The sequence below is a fragment of the Hydra vulgaris genome, chromosome 03, assembly GCF_038396675.1.
Source record: "Hydra vulgaris chromosome 03, alternate assembly HydraT2T_AEP".
Classification (NCBI taxonomy): Eukaryota; Metazoa; Cnidaria; class Hydrozoa; order Anthoathecata; family Hydridae; genus Hydra; species Hydra vulgaris.
Genome location: NC_088922.1, coordinates 22,290,001 through 22,297,500, shown reverse-complemented (window position 1 = coordinate 22,297,500; position 7,500 = coordinate 22,290,001). Strand labels below are relative to the sequence as shown.

Here is a 7,500-nt window from a genome sequence, read left to right as displayed (position 1 = left end):
ATTGAATGAACTGTTTGACATGACCAAGATGAAAGGCAAATGGTTGTGCAAAGAGGATGAGAACCTCAACAAACTGCAAATTGAGAGCAAAGGTCACGTTGGTTATTCGACTGGCAAACCTGCTAGTGCTAATACCATCCATCCATCCAAGCGAAAGAGGGCAATCGAAGCGACTGTGTCCACACTTACCAGCTTAGTGCTACCTGATTGTTCTGAAAGTAGCATGGACTCATCCGAGAACAGTACAGACTGTCCTTTGGAGGATGACAATGCAGCATCAATGAGCAAAAGGAAGTATAACCAAACAGGCATTGCAAGACGTCTTATTGCATTGCATATCAAAGCTGTCGTCCCACGGAGCAGCAGTGGTGTACCGCCAGCTTTTTGGTTTGGGCATTGAACCCTATGTCAATCAGCAATCCACAAGGCTATCTACACGAGAGCTGCTCAGGGGAAAAAACACTTGGTGAGCACACTTCATCTGGAAAAGTGGAGCATACACTTTGACGGCAAACACATGGTCCTCAAGAATGAATCTAAAGAAATTAAGTTGACTGTGCTAAAATTGAAAGATGGGAAAGCTCAAACAATCGCAGATGGGCTTCAGGATGTGTTAAAGAAGTTCAACCTGTGGGGATCAGTTGTGATGATTGTTGCCGACACAACAAACATGAATACCAGCAAGAAGACAGGCTTTGTTGTTCGGCTGCAGCAAATGTTCGAAGAGAAAGGTCACCCCAAACCCAAGTTCATCAGTTGCCAGTACTATGTGCTAGACCGTGTTCTTGGCATTGTCATAGACAATGAGCTCCATGGTTGACTAAATCACCAAACATTTAGCATTTCTTTGTGCAGGATTTGATGAGCAATTACGATAAATTGAAAGCAATCCTTCAACAATGGTAAAACTGAGATTAAGGAAACAGGCGGCTGGAGAGATGACATGAAGTTTCTCTACCACACTTGTATCTTCCATCACTTAACTGAGAGGAATGAGATCCCCTTTGTGAATTTCAAACAGATCCCAAACATCAGCAATGCATGCTAGAACTCTCGCGCCATTCTAGCCCTTCTTGCATTTATTCTGATGCCAGAAACCCGGATCAGGTTGCGTAAAATCTGTTCATTCATTTCTTACTCATGGCCTGACCATTGGTTCAGCAGTCAATTGTTCCATGTTGAAGATTTTGAAGAACTATCTGAAGCTCTGAATGACTACCCAAAAGCTCTCAATTGCTTGAAAACTCACTGGAAAACAGATAACTCTCCAATCAACATTGCCCGAAGCAACCAGTGCTGCAAGCGTACCATCAAAGTTATGCAAGAATTGCACGACTCCTGCTGCAAAAAGATTCATCCTCTCTAATGATATCATTGTGAATATTTGACTTCCTTCTGCGTTTGATGATCCTATATAATGTTGTATGCATGTGACTCTACAGCTTGTGTTCAATTTTGTATCTGCTTACGATGACTTCAAAAATTTGGCTAAAAAGCTAAAAAATGAAATTCTTAAAATCATTTTGTACGTGAGGTTTTTTTTATCAAATCACCTTGAATGTAATATTTTATTTAATCTTAAATGAAAGCTCGTCAATTTATGATACAGGGAAATGAGGTTGTATAAAAGTCATCACCCTAATATATATATATTAAATAAAAAATGACTTGGCTCATTAGCTCGTTATGATTTTGACATCATAAAATTTTTTTTATTTTTTTTTATTATTTAAAGACATTATCTTTTTTTAACTACGTCAATATGATAAATTACCCCAAAATAAGTTTATTTTACTAATCAAGAAATAAATCTAGAAGTGTTATTTTGTAAATGTACATATTTTGGAATGTCTATTTTGTTTCAATTTTTAATTTTTTTAATTTTAAATAATTAAATTCACTATTACATTTTTTATTATTGTTTAACATAAATTAATTTTTTTCTTGACATTTGTATAAATGAATTAAAATATGTTTTTTTTTTTCTTTTTTTTCTTTTCATTATTTCTTAAAATTGCAGCTTCGCAACTAATGGTTTTTTACTTTTAAAAAGTTTTTAACAAACAAAAAATATTACTTGTTGCAAAGAAAAAAACTCAATTTAATTACTTTACCAGCGCTTTTTTTTTTGTGACAAATGAAGATTTAAGTTCAAAGTACAATTTATTAAAATATATATATATTTTAATAAATTGTCGTAATAACATATATATATATATATATATATATATATATATATATATATATATATATATATATATATATATATATATATATATATATATATATATATATATATTATATATATATATATATATATATACATACAACCCTCTAAATTAGTGTCGGCATGCGGCAATGCCGACCTAATTGCCGACCTTAAAGTGATTTAGGTCAGTAAAAATTGCTGACCTTGTTTCTATGTTATATGGTAAGACCTTTGTATCATATTTTTTTGCCGACCTTTAAAATGATTGAGGTCAGCAAATTATTGCCGAACCCATTTTTCGTAATTCCCATGGTTGTATATATATATTGTTGCGCTTTCACTTTCCTTAAGAAAAAAAGTTAAATGTATGCTTTGTAAATATTTTTGATGCAGTGTTTACAAGGAATTCAATTTTTTGTAAAAAATAGAAAAGGAGGAAGAAAAATCGAGAAAAAAAAACAAACTAATTTTTTTAAATTTGAATTTTAATCAAAATTCTTTCTTAGCTATACGAAATTTCTATTTTCACTTTTTTGATACTGCACAATCTGTCATTTACGTAAAGCTAATGTAACTATTATAAAATATTATTTTTCTAAAAATAAAACTTAGAAATATAAACGAATTGCAAGAGCTATATTGTTGCTTCAAGCGTAAATTCAATCAAAATATTTTTAATGGAGTTATCAACAAAAGAAGTTTTTTTTTAGTTAATAAAATAAACTCTTCATAAGACGGCATTTGAAGTTTATAATAATGTATTTTCTTTTTTTTTGATAAAATCAATCATTATAACAAAAGAAATAAACAAACAAAATTTAAAATATCAAAAGTGGCGCTAATATAAAATAAAGTTTAACGTGTACTATTTTTTGGCTAATAATTTTTTGTTTTTTTTTTAAGTTTTTTTTTAAATTGGTAATTATTTTTGTTATCGTTTGTTATGAGAATTTGTCTAAATAAATATTCTTGCTCTTGCAAGATGATTAATAAAAATATTTTTATTATGTTTATTTTATGATTTCTTTTTTTACACGCCTAAAATATCTTTTTTTTCTTCTTTTACTGAACATTTTTGATGGAAAAGTTAATATAAAAATAAAATTTTAGCTTCTTGATGTGATCTAAAAAAACTGGGAGAACCTAATTATAGGCCAATACTCTTATGTCTACATAAACAAAAAGTTTTAGTTATTATTTTTAAGTTATAATTTTAGTTATTATTTTTAAGTTATAATTTTATAAATTTTTAAAAGATACTTGTTACTCTGAACTTTTCATTTCATTAAACTTTTTTTTTATCTTCACAAGAAAAATAAAAATATAAAGCCAAAAGTCTGTGAAAGTTTTACAGTAATCAGTAGCAGTTTTACAGTAGCCAGTACAGGCCTTGTTTTAAATAAAAGATGCTTAATGCATTAGCTTAACGTGATATTTTACGTCATAAAATTCTCTTAGTTTTTTTAAGACATTAACTTTTTTTAATTACTGCAATAATATTAATTATAGTAAAATGAGTTAAAAGTTATTTAACAATTTTTTTATTATTACTAAAAGGGAATGTTTATTTTCTTTTATTTTTTTTTAATATTAAATAATAAATTTAATATTGCATTTTCAAAAATGTTTAATATTAACAAATTTCTTTCTTTTCTCAACATTTGCATAAATGAATTAAAATATGTTAAATTTTTGAAATTTTAAAATGATTATTTCTTAAATTTCTAATTGCTGCTTTACAACTACATATGATTTTTATTTAAAAAAAATTAGCAAGTAACAAATAAAAAAATTATGTTCATTTATTTACTTCATTTATTAAAAGTTTATTAGTTTATTATTTTATTTATTATAACATATCGCCGTATATATCATTTTTTAAAAAATAATTGCTGCGATTTAACTTGCATTATAAAAAAAAAAGTTTAACTTTTTGTGCATATTCAGCCGTTTATTTAAAATTTAATTTTGAATAAAAAAAAGATGTTTAGGAAGGAAAACCAAAAAACAATAGCAATAAAAATGAGCTAATTTTTTTTTAGGGAACAAAAAAAAAATTTCAATATTGAATAATATTTAGTAACATTTTAAAATAAATTTGACAGTTAAGTTAAACCCAAGTATTACCTTTAATTTTAATAAACTTAAATATATTTTTTAATTCAAAATTAAATTATATATTTTTAAAATCTAAATTATTTATACATATAATTTTTTTAACAGAATAAAATTATATATTTTTATTAAATTAGTTTTAAATTACTATAAAATACTAAAGTTCTTTCTCGTGTGACTTTTGTCATTCAATTATGTCTCATCCTTTTTCTGTGAATGTTACTAAGTGCTCCAAAAACTCTTATTCGTCTCGTTTTTTTCATCGAACATCAGTTCTTTGGAATTTGCTTTCTTCATCTTGCTTTCCTGATTCATATAATTTGCAATCTTTTAAGTCATCTGTCAATTGTTATCTTGCTCTACAAACCTCATCTTTTCTCTTCCAGTAACTTCCAACTCTTATAGTGGTTGCTTGCAGCCTTGTTGGAAATAAAGATGTGGAAAAAAAAAAATTAAAACAAAACAAAAACTTTTAATTTTATTTGAGTTTTTTTCATTAGTAAATAGCCCTTATATCAAACATAATTATCATTCAAACTTTTGTAACAAATATTTTTACATATATGTAATTCAAAAGTTAATATGACTTTTTTTTAAAATCAATTACTTCTTTTATCTTACCGCTTATAGAATAATTTAAAAATTAAAAAGTGATAAAAAGTTGCTTAACTGAAATTGCTTACTGCTTTTGTAAAAATTGCTTAAGGTGTATGTATTTTAAATTTAATAGATAAATTTCATAATCTCTTAGCTTTAAAAATTATATCTTTATAAAGTTTTCACCCCTCTCAAATTGACGGGGTTACAAGTTTTATAAGGTCATAATTTTTGAACACTAGAGATAATTGTATGAAATTTAAATTTTGTTGATGAATATAAATAAATTTGAGAAAATTTAAAAATATTTTATTAACTTGTTGCTCTCGCATTGGGGAGAGTTATGACCAAAATTTTAGGGCTTTTTTTGTTCCCAGGCTCAAAACATTTAAATGTTTAGACTTTCTCAAACAACAAAAATGCTGGATCTGCCCCTGATATTTTATTTTTACTAAATAAATATTTATGTTTTAAAAAACTCAAAGAAAATAGCAAAAAACATTCTGTTAATAGTCGTCATGAATGTGCTCAACTTTTTTTAACTAAAAATTTTTAACTTGATTTAGATGCAGTCTTTTTCATTTAGCTAGGATATTTATATTATTTAACTGTTCACAATAAAAGCAGGATTGTATTTTTTTAACTGTTTGCAATATATATGCCAACGTTTTTTACAACATTTTATTTAACTTACTTTCTTGTTGGTTTGGTGTCCGCGCAAAACAAACATGAGGTCAGCAGTAGCAATACAAGAAATCTTTAAAAAAAGTAATTAAAACAAATGACTCAAAACTTACTCTGGTTTAGCATAAATAAAAGAAATTGTTAAGAAAAGTAATTAAAACAAAAATAAACTACAAACTTTTAGCGTTTTAGTTTAGCGTAAATAAACTTTCTTAGCAGACTAAAAAGTAAATAATAAAAAATATATAAAAAACACTTTTTAAAAACAACATTTTAAAAATGGACTATTATATATATAAAAATAAACTATTTCATGGGACCAAAGAACTTTGTGTATATACACAACCTGAAATATCCATTGAAGTTGATGACTGAAAATGTTGGATATTTCAGGTTGCGTACATACACAAAGTCCTTTGTTCCTATGAAATAGTTTATTTTTTACTTTTTAGTCTATTTTTAAAATGTTGTTTTTAAAAAGTTTTTTTTATATTTTTTTTATTTTGGTGTCTTCACAAAACAAACACAAGATCAGCAGTAATAATAAAAGAAGTCATTTAGAAAAGTAATTAAAACAAATAATAAACAATAAACTTTTAGCATTTTAGTTTAGCGTAAATAAACACAATTGTTGAATAATAAAAAAAATATAATCAATATATGAAATATAAAATATATAATCAATATAAAATATAAAAATATATACAAAATATATATATATATATATATATATATATATATATATATATATATATATATATATATATATAAACCTTTTTAAAAACAACATTTTAAAAATGGACTAAATAGTAAAAAATAAAAAATACATAGAGAAAACTTTTTAAAAGCAACATTTTAAAAATGGACTAAAAAGTAAAAAACAAACTTTCACTGGACCCAAGGACTTTGTATGTACACAACCTGAAATATCCATTAAAGTCAATGACTGAAAATGTTGGGCAACTAAATACAACTCATTCCTATTGGAGCCCAACATTTTCAGTCGTTGACTTTAATGGATATTTCAGGTTGTGTACATACACAAAGTCCTTGGGTCATGTGAAACAGTTTATTTTTTACTTTTTAGTCCATTTTTAAAATGTTGTTTTTAAAAAGTGTTTTTTATTTTTTTTAACAATTATTTTATTGTGACAAATACTTTTTATTTTATCTATCATAGATTTAATTTTTTATATTATATTAATTAATTTTAAAAAAGAGTATTAAAGAATAAGCTTTTAATAAAAATTATATATAAATTATTTTTTTTTTAAATAAGTAATTTTCTTACTAAATTATAGAATAAAACATTTTGTTTATTTTGGTTGTTTTTATTTATATTAATTTATTTAGAATTGAAATAAATTGTTTGATTTTCCGTTTTCATTTTAATTATTTTATTTAGAATTAAAATAGAATGTTTGTTTACCTTTTTTTTTAAATTAAAATAGTTCTGCATGATAAATAATATTTATATTTATTAAGTTTAAAAAGTATTTATATTTCCTTTTTTTTACTATATATTCTGCGTATTTAACATATATAGTCAGTCAATGTGTGTACGCTTGACTGCATAATTTCCTATTTATGTCACATTCAAACATATATATATTATATATATATATATATAATAAATATTTAAAAAATGACAATAAAAAGTCAACATTTCACAATCTGCACAACAGCACTATCTGATTCTTAAAACGAGCAAAAAAGTGCACATTTCATGTAATGCGCAATTTCACTATCTGTGCTTAATACCGTGTCTTAAAAATATTCGCAGTTTCACTATTTGTGCTTAACACCATGTCTTAAAAATATTCTCAAATTCAAGCTTTAATGTTCTTTAGATCATACCATCAATAGAATTTGTAATTATTTTTAAATTTTTTAAT

The 7,500-nt window shown here is 25.3% G+C and overlaps 1 protein-coding gene across 1 annotated transcript in view; it reads left to right on the top strand.

Moving 5' to 3' along the window:
* Nucleotides 1-7,500, top strand: part of LOC100215612 (translocation protein SEC63 homolog) — a 59,204-nt gene that overhangs the window by 2,008 nt on the left and 49,696 nt on the right. The window lies entirely within an intron of this gene.